Genomic DNA, 17,234 nt, shown 5'->3' with positions numbered 1-17,234 from the left:
GGGCTCAGTGCTGGACATGACGTGGTTCTCTCTTCAGCTCTCTGAACAGACCTCAGTCAAGTTACACAAGAGCATTTAAGGACATACAAGGATGGCTGCAAAAAGCTGGTGGAAAAATCAAATCAGACTTGTGCAGTATGACCTCATTTTTTATAAAATATACTATGTGTCCGCTTGGGAAAGCCTGGAAGGGTAACACCGAGCACCAGAAGCCTGTGGTGGGGGCTTTTACTTTCTGAAATTCCCGCCACGGCTGCATCTCACTTGTCCAGTTTCAGCTCAAATGGCCCTGGGCTCCAGCCTCCAGGACTTGAGTCTGGAGCAGAAGACACAGCTGCCTCAGGGTGGGGAGAGCTGACAGTCTCAATAGGCGCACCATGGGGCAAGGGGTTCCGGGAGGCAGCCTGGCTCCCCGCCAGGGCCGCTGAGTAGAGCCCCAGAAGGAGGAGGCCCCTGGAGGACAAGGTCAGCGCAGAAGCTCTGCAGGGAGGGTTAGCACACCCACCACACTGCCAGGGCCAAGCCAGAGAGAATCAGCCCATGCGATTTTCACTTATTTTCACCCCGTGTCATCTTGCTTTAGGGCTTCCCTGGGGGCCCAGTGGTAGAGAACCCAGGTGCCAATACAGGAGAGTCAAGTTTGATCCTTGGGTCAGAAAGATCCCCTGGAGAAGGGCAGTGCAACCCACTCCAGAATTCTCGCCTGGGAAATCCCATGGACAGAGGAGCCTGGTGGGCTACTGTCCATGGAGTTGCGGAGTTGCACGCGACTTCGTGACTGAGCGCACACACTCCTGTCGCAGTCCGGAGGGCACTGATAAGTCAGTAAGCTCTCCAGCTCACGCTCTCCTCTGCTGTGAATGTAGGTACTGTTATACCGACTTTGCAGGGTTGCAGCACCTAATGGGAGTTGACAGGAAACACCACTGCATGTGAAAAGCCCAATAACAACTAAGGAATAGTTCATCGAGTTCTTGCATCAGGCTCACCATGTGCTACGCTCTGCATTAAGCCGTGCACCAGTGGTCACTGGGTCATCGCACCACAGGGGGATACGCACCGTCGGGGCAGGCAGCAGGCTGGCTCTGCGCGCCCCCGCCGGGACCGTCCTGTCCGCGCCCACTCGCCGGCCAGCAGTGCTGCTCTCCTGCCACCTGGTGGCGGCCATGGGGCATGACGCCTCCCTGGGCCGGGAACCCCGGGCCGTGGGTGCACAGCCGTTCAGAGTGCTTCACTGAATAGGTACCGGGGACACGCACAGTTCAGTTCAGTTCAGTTCAGTCGCTCAGTCGTGTCTTGACTCTTTGCGACCCCATGAACCACAGCACGCCAGGCCTCCCTGTCCATCACCAACTCCCGGAGTTTACTCAAACTCATGTCCATCGAGTCGGTGATGCCATCCAACCATCTCATCCTCTGTCGTCCCTCCCGCCTTCAATCCTTCCCAGCACCAGGGTCTTTTCCAATGAGTCAGCTCTTCGCATCAGGTGGCCAAAGTACTGGAGTTTCAGCTTCAGCATCAGTCCTTCCACTGAACATTCAGGACTGATTTCCAGTCACCCCACAGAGCCTCACCAAGCTTCGACCTCCCTCTGTGCCGCGCCGGGGGCCCGCAGAAGGGGACACAGTGTGTCTCCAGGCCCCCGGTGAGGGTGGCTCGCAGACAGGACGAGCGTGGGTGGCGAGTGTGGGGATTGTGGGGATTGTGACCACAGCAGGGCCCTGGGGGCAGGAGGGCGGCTGCTGACAGGCCAGGGGGCAGGCGGGGGCGGCAGGTGGCCAGGGGCCAGGGTGCTAAGGGGGAGACGCTGGGCAGGTCTGCATGGGTGAGGTGGGAGGGACAGAAGGAGGCCCCCAGGAGACCCAGGTGCCCCGGTCCTCTGGGAGGACGGGAATCACGAGGCAGATGTTTCCAGGTGCCCGCGGGCCTGGAAAGCCACTTGCCTGGCTGTGCGCTCCTCCAGGAACACTCAGCAGCTTCGGCAAAGGAGCTGGGGCAGACTCAGGGCTTTGCTGCCCAGCTTGGTGAGCCGTCCACGCACACTTGAAGAGCAGCGTGTACCCTGCTGTCTGGGGAGACACGTGGGGATGCCAAGCAGGCACAGGGACGGTGAGAGTCAGCTCCTGCATGGCCAGCAGCCCCAGCGCGCCGAGGAGAGCAGGCAGCCCTCAGGGTGTGGTGGACTCGTCCGCGTCTCTCTCAGCAGTTTCGCCTCCCGTTGTTTTGAAGCATTTGGCATGGTCGTGTCTTCACACCGAACTGACCCCTTTGTCATCACGTGAGGCCCCTCATGTCCTTCGCAACTTCCTCTGCTGTGGCGTCTTCTTTATCTGATATTTATGGAGCCACACGAGCTTTCTTTTGATTGTTGCAATGATCAATCTTTTTTATCCTTTTACTTTTAACCTACCTCCCTTCAACTGTCAAACAATTTTTTTTTTAATGGAAGAGAAAATTCTATTGCGATTTCCCTTCCCTGGGGTTGACCTTCCCATTTTTCCTCCTTCATTCCTGCTATTCCAAATTTCCTTCTTACCACTTTGTTTTAAGAAGTTCCTTTAGCAATCTTTTTACAGCAGGTGTTCTAGTGACACGTCTTCCTAGTTTTCCTTGACCTTAAGAATACTTTGCCTTCATTCTGAATGGTATCTTTGGTGGGTATAGAATTGTTTGACAATTTCTTCTCCTTTCAGCACTTGGAAGTGTGCCCCTTCCTTCTGGCTTCCACATTCTGATGAGAGGTCCGCTGTTACTCAGGTCATTTTCCCTCCTCAGCAATGCAGTTTCTCTCTGGCTATTTCCCGTATTTTCCACAGGTCTTTTTTTCCTTGGTCTTGAGAAGTTTAATCATGCCGTGTCTGGTGGTGAATCTGGGAAGTCTGGCCTTGTAGGGTCTGCTTAGCTTCTTGAGTCTGTGGGCGTCTCTCTCTCACCCAGTTTGGGGGGTCACTCGTTATTCACTCAGCCCCTCCTTCTCTCCTCTCCTCCAGACTCACAAATCCTAGACCCTCGGTTACTGCCCCAAGGGTTCATGGGGTTGTTTGAGGTTCTTCTCTGTCTCCATTGACCAGATTTGATTATTTCATTGATCTAGTTTCAAGTTCGCCGAGTCTTTCCTCCCTCATCTCACTCTTTTATTGAGTCCATTCAACTTCAGATACTGTGTTTTTCCTGTTCTAATGTGTCCTTTTTTCCTTTTATGTCTCTACTCTTTTTCTGAGACTTCCTACCTTTCCATTTGAGGATGTTCAAACTCACTGATGTATTTTTATGGTGACTTTAAAATTCTTGTCAGATAATTTCAACTCTATGTCATTTTGATGCTGGGGTCTATTAGTTGTCTTTTCTCATGCAAGGCGAAGTTGTCTTAGTTCTCCGTATGCTCTGTAATTTTGTAATGTATCCTAGACATTTTGAGTATTATAACATTGGTTCCTATTTAAACATTTTATTTTAGCAAGTAGTCAACCCATTTATGGCTTCCCAGGTGGCACTAGTGGTAAGGAACCTGGCTCCCAATGAAGGAGCTGTAAGAAACAGGGGTTCAATCCGTAGGTTGGGAAGATCCCCTGGAGAAAGAAATGGCAACCCTCTCCAGTATTCTTGCCTGGAGAATCCCATGGACAGAGGAGCCTGGAGGGCTACAGTCCATGGGGTCACAGAGAGTCGGACGTGATCGAGTGACTAAACACGCACAATCCATTTAGATTCGGATGACACACCCTAATGTCTTTCTCCTGAGGCTCTGTACCACTTTCCTGGCCTACCCTGGTCGTGTGCTACCCAGAGGCCAATCTGAAACCCAGATGTTTTCCACACCATGGTTGGGTTTGCAAAGGTTTTGCTGTGTTTGTTCTGGTTTGTGGCAAACACAGGCTGCTCAGAGGGGGTAACCAGAACATCCCATGCACAGATTTAAAGATTGCTTCCTCCTGTCTCTCTGTAACCCTCCCCTTAAAAGAGGACACAGTGCGTCCTCTGACTCCAGCCCTTTACAGAACAGGTGGGGCGCTGACCCTCCAAGCAGTTAGAAATCGATGTGTAACTTGCAGGTGACCCTCCACGTCTGTGGGTCCACATCCCCAGGTTCAAGCAGCCATGAGTCGTGCAGTAGTGTAGTATTTACTACACTGAAGAAATCCCACATAGAACACACGCTGACCTGCACAGTTCAACCCTGGGCTGCTGGGGAGTCAGCTGTCCTTTAGAGCCAGTGGGTCATCCGACAGGCACGTGATGAGCAGCTCCCTTCAAGGGGGTGAGAGCAGCTGGAGGACCTGAGGAGAGACGAACAACAAGGACAGTGTCTTCGTTCTCACAGAGAACAGACAAGGAAACATAAAACATCAAAGGTGCTAAATATGCTGTAAGAGGAAGCAAGTGGCAGGGCAAGAGTGTGGGGGCATGCACTGATTCTGTGGGGAAGTCAGGCAGAGCTTCTCTGACACTGCGCCAGGAGCAAGGAGGCGAAGCTGCAGGAGGACAGAGGCAGGAGGCCTGTGGGCAAGGGGCGGTCCTGCCACAGGACATCGCCCTCCACGGGCAAAGCTGCTGTGGGCTCACTATTCTCAGCAGACCTCGGAGAGATGCAATGCTGAGGTCTGGAGTGGCAAAGTGACTGGTGAACAATGGTGAGAACTGCACCCAAAACTCTACATTCCAGAATCTTCCAACGCCACTACAGGAGCTGACCACCAAGACAAGTTGTTGTTCAGTCACTCAGTCGTGTCTGACTCTTTGTGATCCCATGGACTGTAGCACGCCAGGCTTCCAGGTCCTTCACTATCTCCCGGAGCTTACTCAAACACGTCCACGGAATTGGTGATGCCATCCAACCATCTTAACCTCTGCCACCCTCTTCTCTCCTGCCTTCAATCTTTCCAAGCATCAGGGTCTTTTCCAATGAATCAGTTCTTCGCATCAGGTGGCCAAAGTATTGGAGCTTCAGCTTTAGCATCAGTCCTTCCAATGAATATTCAGGACTGATTTCCTTTAGGATGGACTGGTTTGATCTCCTTGCAGTCCAAGGGACTCTCAAGAGTCTTCTGCAGCACCACAGTTCAAAAGCATCAATTCTTTGGCACTCAGCCCTTCATGGTCCAACTCTCAGATCTATATGTGACTAAGCTGTTCAAAATAGCAGCATTTTTTCTGATTTGGACAATTTGAAGATTTAATTTCTCAGTAATCATGTATAACTATTAATTTATTTTATAATAAATGTCATATCTTTGAAACAGGGAGTTTCAAGATACAACAATGGGACTTAGGCAGACACGACTTCCTTGAATCTGCTCCTGGTCTGGGAATGTTTGTGACTGTTACAACTTACAGTGATGAGGTAAAACACACTTTTTGTCTTGTTACTGGAATTATTTTCTAAAAAATCAGGTGTCATGTATGCCCACAGACTTTTAAAATCTCTACACAAGTGCTCACAACCCAGCATTTCATTTTTAACGAGTGTGATCCTGACAAAGCACCACACCGAAACGTGGGAAGTGCCTACAGTCCCGCGGAGCACCAGGGACTACTCCAAGTGAAAGCACAAAACCACACAGAGGGCAGGCCCCTGCGGCTCTGCTGCTCCTGCCGGGCGGGAGGAACCCATGGGCCAGCGTGCCCCTCTGGTCTTGCAGGAGCTGCAGCCTCACGCAGCCACGAGGGCCACGAGGGCCGCCCTCCCGTGTTCCCGCCTGGCGGGGCCCCTGTAAGGGACGGGCAGCCTCTGCACCTGGCCGGCCTCCCAGGGCACTGCCTCGCCGGGAGCTGGCAGGGGAGAGAGGCACCAAGGCCACGGGGAAGACTGAGGACCGCGGAGCCGGGCCAAGGGTCGCTGCAGACCGCCACCTACAGGCTGACTCTTGAGAGGTCGCCTGGCTGCTTTAAGCCGGTTTTCTCCTTGTCCGACGGCAGATGCTGTCCCCCACCAGGCCGGCTCAAGGTACAGTACTGTGGCCTGCCCTTCCAATAATTCCAACGGGATTGTGGTAACCACCTCCCCTTGAACTTGTCCTGGGAATGCGCTCACGGCATGGCAGGTTGGTGGTGGAGCAGAGCCTCACAGAACAGATGGGCAAGAAGAGGAGGGTACTTGATGTGGACGGGCCCAGGTTCCAGTCCTCAGGACAGCTGTGCTCAAGCCAGAGCTGTGACACCCCCACACACGTGGAGACCGGAAGATTCAATGCAGCTGGACCGCTGGACACCGGCTCCTGCCGGCTGTAGCAGCCCCCTCCCAGTGCTCTGGGCACCCTGTGACAAGAGTTCCCCTGGGTCCATTCTCCCAGGTCTAGCACAGCTGCCTTCTCTACCTGATACCCCCTCCTTCACTTCCTGCCCAGTTAAACCAAAACACAATTCTCTGCTTCCTTTTCTGTCACCTTTCATGCTGCTCAGATGCTCAGTCATATCCGACTCTTTGCAACTGCACAGACTATAGCCTACCAGGTTCCTCTGCCTATGCGGTTTTCCTGGCAAGAATACTGGACTGGGTTGCCATTCCCTTCTCCAGAGGATCTTCCCAACCCAGGGATCGAACCTTGCCTGGGATTCTCCAGGCAAGAACACTGTAGTGGGTTGCCATTTTCTTCTCCAATGCGTGAAAGTGAAAAGTGAAAGTGAAGTCGCTCAGTCATGTCCGACTCTTAGCGACCCCATGGACCACAGCCTACCAGGCTCCTCCATCCATGGGATTTTTCAGCAAGAGTACTGGAGTGGGATGCCATTGCCTTCTCCTCTAGCACTCCCTAAAAGATGATGCTGTGAAAGTGCTGCACTCAATATGCCAAAAAATTTGGGAAAACTCAGCAGTGGCCACAGGACTGGAAAAGGTCAGTTTTCATTTCAATCCCAAAGAAAGGCAATGCCAAAGAATGTTCAAACTACCGCACAATTGCACTCATCTCACACGCTAGCAAAGTAATGCTCAAAATTCTCCAAGCCAGGCTTCAACAGTATGTGAACCGTGAACTTCCAGATGTTCAAGCTGGATTTAGAAAAGGCAGAGGAACCAGAGATCAAATTGCCAACATCCACTGGATCATCAAAAAAGCAAGAGAGTTCCAGAAAAACATCTATTTCTGCTTTATTGACTACACCAAAGCCTTTGACTGTGTGGATCACAACAAACTGTGGAAAATTCTTCAAGAGATGGGAATACCAGACCACCTTACCTGCCTCCTGAGAAATCTGTATGCAGGTCAAGAAACAACAGTTAGAACCAGACATGGAACAACAGACTGGTTCCAAATTGGGAAAGGAGTACGTCAAGGCTGTATATTGTCACCCTGCTTATTTAACTTATATGCAGAATACATCATGTGAAATGCCGGGCTGAATGAAGCACAAGCTGGAATCAAGATTGCCGGGAGAAATATCAATAACCTCAGATATGCAGATGACACCACCCTTATGGCAGAAAGTGAAGAAGAACTAAAGAACCTCTTGATGAAAATGAAAGAGGAGAGTGAAAAAGTTGGCTTAAAACTCAGCATTCAGAAAACTAAGATCATGGCATCCAGTCCCATCACTTCATGGCAAATAGATGGGGAAACAATGGAAACAGTGACAGACTTTCATTTTTTTGGGCCCCAAAATCACTGCAGATGGTAACCACAGCCATGAAATTAAAAGACGCTTGCTCCTTGGAAGAAAAGTTATGACCAACCTAGACAGCATATTAAAAAGCAGAGATGTTACTTGGCTGACAAAGGTCCATCTGGTCAAAGCTATGGTCTTTCCAGTAGTCATTATAGATGTGAGAGTTGGACCCTAAAAAAAAGCTGAGCGCCGAAGAACTGATGCTTTTGAACCATGTTGGAGAAGACTCTTGAAAAGTCCCTTGGACAGCAAAGAAATCAAACCAGTCAATCCTAAAGAAAATCAGTCCTGACTATTCATTGGTGCTGATGCTGAAGCTGAAACTCCAATACACTGGCCACCTGATGCGGTGAACCAACTCATTGAAAAAGACTCTGATGCTGGGAAAGATTGACAGCAGGAGAAGGGGACGACAGAGGATGAGATGGTTGGATGGCATCACTGACTTGATGGACATGAGTTTGAGCAAGGTCTGGGAGTTGGAGCTGGTGATGGACTGGGAAGCCTGGTGTGCATGGGGTCCATGGGGTCGCAAAGAGTCGGACATGACTGAGCGACTGAACTGAAGTGAGCACCCCACAAGGACTCTGACTGTTCCCACCTGGAGGAGGTGCCGGGGCACAGGGTGCTCTCGCGTGCCAACCTGCACATGTGCCATTTGTGTGGCACTGTGGTTTTCAGGCTGGTAAGGCCGTTGGGGCAGACAATGACAAGATACATGCATCACTCAGACTGTGCATTTTGTATTCCATTTTCTGTTATTCCATGTCCAGTATTTCTATTCCATTTTGTAGAAGGGAAACCTGAGGTTCTGAGAGGTAAAACGACCTACACCAGATCACATCATCAGCAAGTGGAAAAGCTGAGGTTCAAACTCAAGCATGTCTTTCCTCAACACACCAAACTAACAGGGACTCAAAACATGCTTGCTGACTTGAATATTCACTGGAAGCAGAAACCTGACATGACACTGAGGCTCAGAAATTGAAGCTAACAGGTGATGAATCTTCCCTGAATAGTTTTTCAGGAAAGAGTGCTCTGTTATTCATAAAAAATTAGAAATCAATTGGAAAATCTGACTCGAGTGCAGTTTTATTTAACAAAATTTCCTATCAACAATCTGTTAAGTGAAATTAAGTACATGGCAAGATGCTTTAATTTTCTTCAAATCAAAATGGAAACTTAAAAAAAGAGAATCTTGGCTGCATTTTTCTATGTGCAACATATACCTGTTCTTAAAGTGATTTAACAGTCTTCTCAAGCAGCTTGAGGTTCATAGAATTCTGCAGGAAGCACCGCATTCCCACGTTCCCGCCTCTCCCAGCAGGAGCACCTCATGGCGCAGCGGTTATAATTGACGAGCTGCATGGAGGCATCCTCTTCACCAAAGCCCAGAGTTCATGTTAGACTTCATCCTTGGTGTCATACATCTACGGTGTGACGAACGTGTCCATCATCGCCACATCAACACGGAGCAGTCTCACTCCCACACAAACCCTCCGCGACCGTCTCTTCATCCCCACTCCCGCCCCCAACCTTCGGCGACCACTAATCTTTTCGCTGTCTCCATAGTTTTGCCTTTTCCAGAATGTCACATGGCTGGAACGATACAGTAGGCAGCCTCTCTAAACTGGCGCCCTTCACTTAGGAATGCACACTTAAGCCTCCTCCATGTCTTTTCCTGGCTTGATAGCTCATTTCTTTTTAGCGCTGGATAATATTCCATTGTCAAGATGCAAACCATGGTTAACTGGTGCATTCGCATGCAGCAGGACATCTTGATAGCTTCCTCATTTCGGCTGTTATAAATAAAGCTGCCATAAACATTTGCGTGCAGGTTTTCATGCGGACACAAGTCTCCATCCTACTCTGGTAAATAAGGAGCACAGTGGCAGGTTTGTATGGCACATGTATGTCTAGTTTTCTAGGAAACCACCAGGCTCTGCCACTTGGCATTCCCACAAGCAGTGATGAGAGTCCCTGTTCCTCTGCATTCTCTCCAGCATTTACTGTTGTTGTTTCATAATTTTGCCATTCCCATAGGTGTGAAGCACCTCACTGTTGTTTTTAATTGGCAAGTCCCTAACGACATATGATGCTTGTGCTTATTTGCCATCTGTATGCTTCTTCGGTGTGTTGTCTATTCAGATCTTTTGCCCATTTTTCAACTAATTTGTTCATTTTCTTGCTGTTTTCAGAATTCTTTGTAGATTCTAGATAGCAGTACATTATCAGATATGTCTTTTACAAATAGTTTCTCCCAGTCTGTGGCTCGTCTCTTCACTCTCTTGACAGAGAGACAGCTCTCTCTTTGCAGAGCAGAGCTCTTTAATTTTAATGAAATTCAATGTTTAATGTTAAACATTAATGTTAAATGTTTAATGAAGTTTCATTTTAATGAAGTCCAGCTTCTCAATTCTTTCATGTATGGTGCCTTTGGTGTTGTACCTAAAAAGTCATAACCAAACCCAAGGTCATCTAGACTTGCTCTTATGTTACCTTCTAAATAGTTTAGTGTTTTGCATTTAGATATGTGCTCCATTTTGATTTAATTTTTGTAAAAGGTGTAAGATCTGCATCTACCTTCATTTCTTTGCCTGTGGACGTCCAATTGTTTCAGCACCATCCGTTGGAAAGACTGCCTTTTCCCACTGAATTGCCTTTGCTCCTTGTCAAAGATCAGTTGGCCACTGTTGTGGTGGTCTGTTTCTGGGCCCCCTGTTCTGGTTCATTGGTCTGTTTTTCATCAACAACACCCCATCTTGTCTATTGTAGCTTTACAGTAAGTCTTGAAATCGAGAGTGTCAAACCCCTGACTTTATTCTTCTCCTTCAATACCATGTTGGCTATTTTGGATCTTTGGCTTCTCCATGGAAACTTTAGAATCAGCTTGTAGATATTCATAAAATTACTTGCTGACATTTTAACTGGGATTGTTGAATCTATGGATTAAGTTGGGAACAACTGAGATTTTCACAACATTCAGTCTTCCTGGCATGAACAAATAATATCTACCCATCTATTTTGCCTTCTTTGATATCTTTCATCAGTTTTTAAAATTCTCCTCATGTACCTTACACATATTTTGCTTACATCCAAGTATTTCATTTGGGTGGATTCTAAAGCAAATGGTATTGTTTTTGATTTCACATTCTATTTGTTCATTACAGATGCATAGAAACTGATTCACTTAACATATTAATGTTGTATCCTTTAACCTTGTTATAATCATTTATTAGTTCTGGTAAGTTTTTTATTATTTTGAATTTTCTACATAGACAATCCTGTCATCTGTGAACAAACAGCTTCATTTCTTCCTTCCCAACTTATATACCATTTTTTCTTTTCTTCTGTTACTGAATTAGGTAGGAATTGAACTGTGATGTTGAAAAGGAATAGCAAGTGGGGAAATGCTAGTCTTTCTGATCTTAGTGGGAAAGCCTCTAGTTGTTCACTATTAAGTATGTTAGTTTTAAGCTTTTTGTAGATTTTTAAATGAAATTGACAAAGTTCCCCTATTATTAGTTTGCTGACAGTTTTTACCATGATGGATGTTGGATTTTGTCAAATGCCTTTTCTGCATCTATTGGTATGATCACATCATGTTCTTTAAGCTGCTGATGTGATGAATTACATTAATTGATTTTAAAATGTCAAACTAGCCTTGCATATCTGGAATAAATCTGACTTGGTCATGGTGTATAATTCTTTTTATACATTTCTGGGTTCAGTTTGCTGATATTTTGTTGAGTATTATTTGTGTCTATGTCCATGAGAGGTAATGGTCCATAGTTTTCTTGTGTCTTTCTCAGGCTTTGGTATTAGGCTAGTGTTGGCCTCAGAAAACGGTGCAAAAAGTATTCTCTCTACACTGTCTTCTGGAAGAGATTTCAGAGAATATGTTGGATTTCTTACTTAAATCTTTGGTGAAATTCACCAGTGAGCTCATCCTGGCCTGGTGTTTCCTGCTTGGAAGTTATTATCAATTCAATTTCTTTACTAGATGTAGATTGTCTATTTCTTTTTGTGTGACTGGTGACAAATTTTGCCTTTCAAGGAACTGGTCTGTTTCATCTAGATTACCAAGTCTGTGGCACAGCATGGTTCACAGTATTCCTCTATGACCTCATTCCCTAGCATTCCTCAAGGATCCTGTTGATGACCATGAGGCCTGTAGCAACACTCTTCTTTCATTTCTGATATTACTAACTTGGGTCTCTTTTTTTCTTTGTTAGCTGAGCTAGAGTTTTGTTGATTGTAATGATATTGGTTTTCTCTACTTTATTTCCTGTTTTCATTGATTTCTGCATTAGCTTTTATTAGCATGGATCTTATTTCTCCTCTTATGCTTATTTTGAATTTAGTTTGCTCTTCTTTTTTCTGGTTTCCTAGGCTTAGATGATAATGAACTTTAGAACTTTCTTGTTAATACATGCATTCAATATTATAAATTCCCCTTTGAATATTTCTATCACTGTGACCTCAAATTTTGATTATGTTGTATTTTCATTTTAGTTCAAATATTTTTTGATATTTTAAGAATACATAAAATTCACCTTAATAATAACCAAGTACATTGTTCAGTGGTATTAAATATATTCATAATGTTGTATAATCATCACCCTCATAACTCTTCAATCTTTGAAGTGAAACTACACCCATTAAACAATAACTCCAAGATTTTAACTACTCTCATCTCATAAAGTTGACCCACATAGTATTTGTCTTAAGACTGATTTATTTCATTTATCATAATGCACTCAAGATTCATGCAGCACAGGTAGGAATTCCCTTCCTTTTTAAGGCTGAATAATATTTCACTGTATGCATATACCACACTTTGCTTATTCATTCATCTGTCAATGGACACTTGAGTTGCTTCCACATTTTAGCTATTGTGAATAATGCTGCTGTGAACATGGGTGTACAGATATCTCTTTGAGACCCTGCTTTCAATTCTTTTGGGTATATATCCAGAAGTGGTTACTGGATCATACAGAAATCCTACTTTCATATTTTTGAGGAACCACCATACTGTTTTCCACGGTGGCTGCACCATTTTACATTCCCACCAACAATGCACAAGGGTTGCACTCTCTCCACATTCTTGCCAGTACTCACTGTCTTTTATAGCAGCCACTCTAATGTGTGTGAGGTGGGCCACTGTAGTTTTGATTTGCATTCCCTTAAGGGCCAGTGAAGTTGAGCTGCCTTTCTCATGTGCTTTTGGCTTTTTCTGTTGTTGTTTTTTTTTAAAAAAGCACTTTGAGTGTACCTGCCCACTGCCTCTGTTCTCCAAAGTTCTGGTGAGAAATCTGCTGCTAATCTTACTGAGAATCCTTTCTATACAATGACCTCAAAAGTCCCTGACTTTTGTAGGATAGGGTCTGTTATGCCTACCCCGGCTTCTAAAGGCTGTGTGCAGGCTGCCCCCGGAACAACTGCACAGCTGCCGGCCACGTGGCTGGGGCAGGGGCGGGGGGAGGGGGAGCGGCTGCTACTGTTCTGAGAACTGAAATCGACCAAAATCAACCACAGTTTACCATCCAAGTCTTCCCCCTGGAAGTGGCAAGACTTCAACAGACACCAGAGCTCCAACGTAGTTCCAACATAGTTCCATCAGACAGATCCTCCCAGGATAACTGTTGTCTCAACAGAGATTCCTGTTGCCTCCTGGAACATCACCTTCCCAGAATCGTGTCGATAATTCAAAATACTTTTTCTTTTGAGACGTCTTCCTTGACTCATGAGCTATTTAGAAGTGTGCTGTTTAATCTCTAAATATCTGGGGACTTTCCGGCTATCTTTTAGTTACTGATTTCTACTTTAAATTCCATTATGGTCTAAGAGCATACACTGTATGGTTTCTATGATTTTGAATGTGTTAAGGTATGTTTTGTGGCCCAGGATGTGGTCTGTCTTGGTGAGCTTGAAAAGAATGTGTATTCTGCTTTGTTGGATGAAGTAGTCTATGGATACTGATTATCCAGTTGGTTGATGGTGCTGTTGAGCTCAACTGTGTCCTTATTCATCTGCTGCTGGACCTGACCACCTCTGATGGGGGGGATCAATGTCTCTGACTATAACAACGAGCTCCTCCATTTATCCTTGCAGTTCTATCAGTTTTTGCTTCATATATTTTGACACTCTGTTATTAGATGGATACACATTAAGATTTGTCTTCTTGGAGAGCTGACCACTTTAGACCTCTTTATTACTACGTAATGCTCTGTTACGTAATGATTCCTGGTGATTTTCCTTGTTTTGAAGTCTACTCTGAAGTTAATATAATGACTCCAGCTGTCTTTCGATTAAGGTTGGCTAAAAATTAACATATACATTTTTCTCTGCCCCTTAACTTTTAATCTATATGTGCCTTTACATTTAAAGTGGGGGTTCTTATAGACAATACATAGATGGTTTGTTCTTCTTTGTTTTTTTGTTTTTTGATCCACTGTGACAATGTTTTAAATGGTACATTTAGACCACTGACTTTCAAAGTGACTATTGATATAGCTGGGTTAATATCATCACATTAAAAATATATATATATCATCATGTTTATTACTGTTTTCTGGTTGCCACCCTTGTTATTTGTTGTTATTTTTGTTTTCCACTCTTTTTGTGTCTTTTGTGGTTTTAATTATTTTATGATTCATTTTATCTCTTTTCTTGGTTATCAACTACAGTTCTTTTAACTTTCTGTCAGTGGTTGCAATATACCTTTACAACCAATCCAAGTTCACTTCTGAATAACAACATTTCACTTCACAGGTAGCACAAGTGCCTTATAATAACAAAACAGTCCTAATCCCTATCTCCCATCCCTTGCATCTTTGCTGTTACTAATTTCACTTATACATAAACTGTAAAAATCAAATTCATTGCTATGATTTTCAAAGAAGTATCTATTAACTCAGTTAACAATAATGAAAGTTTTAATTTTACCTTCACTTATTCCTTCTCTAATGCATTTACAACTTTCATGTAGATCCAAGTTTCTGACCAATATCATTATACTTATGTCTGAAGAACCTTTAACATTCCTTGTGAGACAGGTCTACTGAGAAAAGTTCCTTCATCTTTTGCTTGAGAAAAGCTTTCTCTATTACTTTTGAAGGAGAGTTTTGCAGGATACAGAATTTCTAGATTGATGGGGTTTTTTTTTCTCTCTCTCAACACTTTAAATGTTTATTCTCCTGCTTGCATGGTTTCTGGGGAGAACTTGTGTATGACTCTCATCTCCCCTATAAATAAGGTCCTTTTCTGGCTTCTTTCAAGACTTTATCTTTGACATCTGTAGTTTAACATGATTCACCTTGGTGTAGTTTTATTGGCATTTCTCCCGCTTGGTGCTCTCTGAGCTTCCCAGCTCTGTAGCTTGGTGTCTGACTAACTTGAAATTCTGTTATCATTTTAAGTATATTTTCTGTTACTTTCTTTCTCCTTTCTGGTACTCCCAATGCATGTATGTTACATCTTTAATTGTTATCCTGTGGTCCCTGGATAGTGTTCCTTTTTACTCCCTCTTTTTCTGCTTTGTAGCTTTAAACATTTCTGTGGATATATCCTCAAGCTTAGAGTCTTTCCTCAGCCCTGTCCAGTCCACTGAGCCTATCGAAGGCACTCTTCATTTCTGGCACTTCTTTTTCATTTTTTTGTAGAATTTCAATCTTTCTCCTCACATTTGTTCTCGCATGTTGCCTACTTTTCCCATTAGAGACCAGAATATTAATCACAGTTTTTCTAAATTCCTGACATGATCATTCCAATATCCCTGCTATATCTGAATCTAGTTTTGAGACTTGTTCTGTCTCTTCAAACTATGTTTTTCACCTTTTTTGTATGTCTTGCTGTTTTTCTGTTGTTGTTGAAAGCTAGACATGACATGCTGGGTAAAGGAGCCCAGTACTGGTCCCCACAAGCTTCCGCTCTGGTACATTGGACTCTCTGCATTTGTCTGTGTCTCCAATTTTGAGGGAAGTAGCCTGCCTTAGGACCTCAATTCTCTGACAAATCTAAGAACTGACTTCCTTTTCATGCAGCTTTTTACTTGTTAATACGGAGTAACAACTTCTAAGCCGGAGTAACAACTTCTAAGCTCCTTATGTACCAGACTAGGAGTCCTATACTATTTTTAAAATGTCCAACAATATAGAAATGTACTAAGCAGAAAAGTCAAAGTCCCAAACAAACAACTGCCTAATAGCTTGGAATCTTTAGAATATTTGGAACCTTTAGAATCTTCTTCTAAGCACATGCACTTTTACAAATAATACGTTTCACAAAATAGGATCCTATACAGCCTACTCCTAATATCGTGGACACCTTTAGTATAATATGGGTGTTTTATGGGTGTTGTAACAGCCTCTCTTACTAGCAATTTTTCATTTGTCTTCACCTAAACTTAATCAGTCCCTACTGAAATATATTAGTTATTTCAGAAATGCAAACTTTAAAATAAATACCATTACACTGAATAGCTCTTACATGTAACTTTGTCTACTTGAGCATTTCCATAGGATAAACTTCCATAGGAAGCTCTGTTGGGTCAATGGTTAGATACACTTTAACTTTTCATATGTACTACCAAACCATTCTCTGAAATGGCTGTTCAATCTACATTCTTAAAACAGTGTTCAGAGGTAGCATTTCTCAATACTATCCCCGTCCCAGGTACTTTTAAGTCTTTGCCAATCTGATAACTAACAAGGAATATCTAACTGTGGTTTGTACTTTATTGACTGGCAGAAAGAGTGAATATTTTTCTTGTTATTGGTAATTTGATTTCTTCTTTAAGAACTGCACAAATTTCACTAGGTTACATAGGGATGGTTTAATTTTTTTTAATGGAATATAGAGAATGATAAATTTAAACTATGGAAATCCTTAATCCTAGGTATTATTGTCAAAGTTATATGGCCCACAAGGAACATTCTATTTCACTTCACATTCACCTGGTGAACACATCATTTGCTTACAATCTAATTCTACAAGGCTTGTGTCATTTGGAGGGAGTAAGCTGGTAAGTAAATGCCCTCATGTCCTTGCACATGAACAGCGTCAGCATTACTCAGGTGTGACAATGATATGCAGAATAATTACGTCCAGGCTATATTAAAGTCCTGCACCCAGATCTTAGAACAGCAACTAAAGAGGGAGCTGGAGAGCTTGGAAGGGGTTCAAAGCGGAGCCACGAAGTTGATTAAAGGGCTTGAAAAATGAGAACTGGGAGGGAAGGTTAAGAACTGTGATTATTCAGGCTTGAAAACAATTGAAGGCTGAAGGGTGAATTAATAATGGAATTCCAATAAATGAAACTCTTACACGGTAGATGGTGATTGGATATTTTCTAAAGGTTGTGAGAACAGATGGAGAATTTGTATGTTAGCATCAGAAATTTAGTTGTATGTAGAGAACCTTTTCCTGAGAGTAATCCAATTGTCTCAGGGCCAAAGGCATGTGCCCAGAACTCTAGAGGACATAGCTCAGGAAGGTGTAGTTGCTCTTTCAGGGCAGCAGGTACCACTTAATGCATTATTGTGACAATGAAAGACTCCTGAGTATAACCTGGAATGGAGCGGCAGTGAAGCAAAAAGAGAATGAAGGAGTATTTACTCTCAGAAAGGTG

At 44.2% G+C, this 17,234-nt stretch overlaps 2 long non-coding RNA genes across 2 annotated transcripts in view; one reads left to right on the top strand and one right to left on the bottom strand.

The window, feature by feature from the left end:
* Positions 1 to 128: 128 nt before the first annotated feature.
* LOC139033421 (uncharacterized) overlaps positions 129 to 17,234 on the bottom strand; it is a 20,446-nt gene continuing 3,340 nt past the window's right edge. Inside the window, exon 2 of the long non-coding RNA XR_011485997.1 lies at positions 129 to 4,278. This is a non-coding gene — a long non-coding RNA (uncharacterized lncRNA). The remainder of the gene's footprint in view (positions 4,279 to 17,234) is intronic.
* Positions 16,174 to 17,234, top strand: part of LOC139033422 (uncharacterized) — a 2,284-nt gene continuing 1,223 nt past the window's right edge. Inside the window, exon 1 of the long non-coding RNA XR_011485998.1 lies at positions 16,174 to 16,628. This is a non-coding gene — a long non-coding RNA (uncharacterized lncRNA). The remainder of the gene's footprint in view (positions 16,629 to 17,234) is intronic.

Source organism: Odocoileus virginianus, unplaced genomic scaffold (genome assembly GCF_023699985.2).
Source record: "Odocoileus virginianus isolate 20LAN1187 ecotype Illinois unplaced genomic scaffold, Ovbor_1.2 Unplaced_Scaffold_5, whole genome shotgun sequence".
Taxonomy (NCBI): domain Eukaryota; kingdom Metazoa; phylum Chordata; class Mammalia; order Artiodactyla; family Cervidae; genus Odocoileus; species Odocoileus virginianus.
The sequence above is the reverse complement of the archived record's forward strand: the minus strand, read 5'-3'. Positions and strand labels throughout refer to the sequence as shown.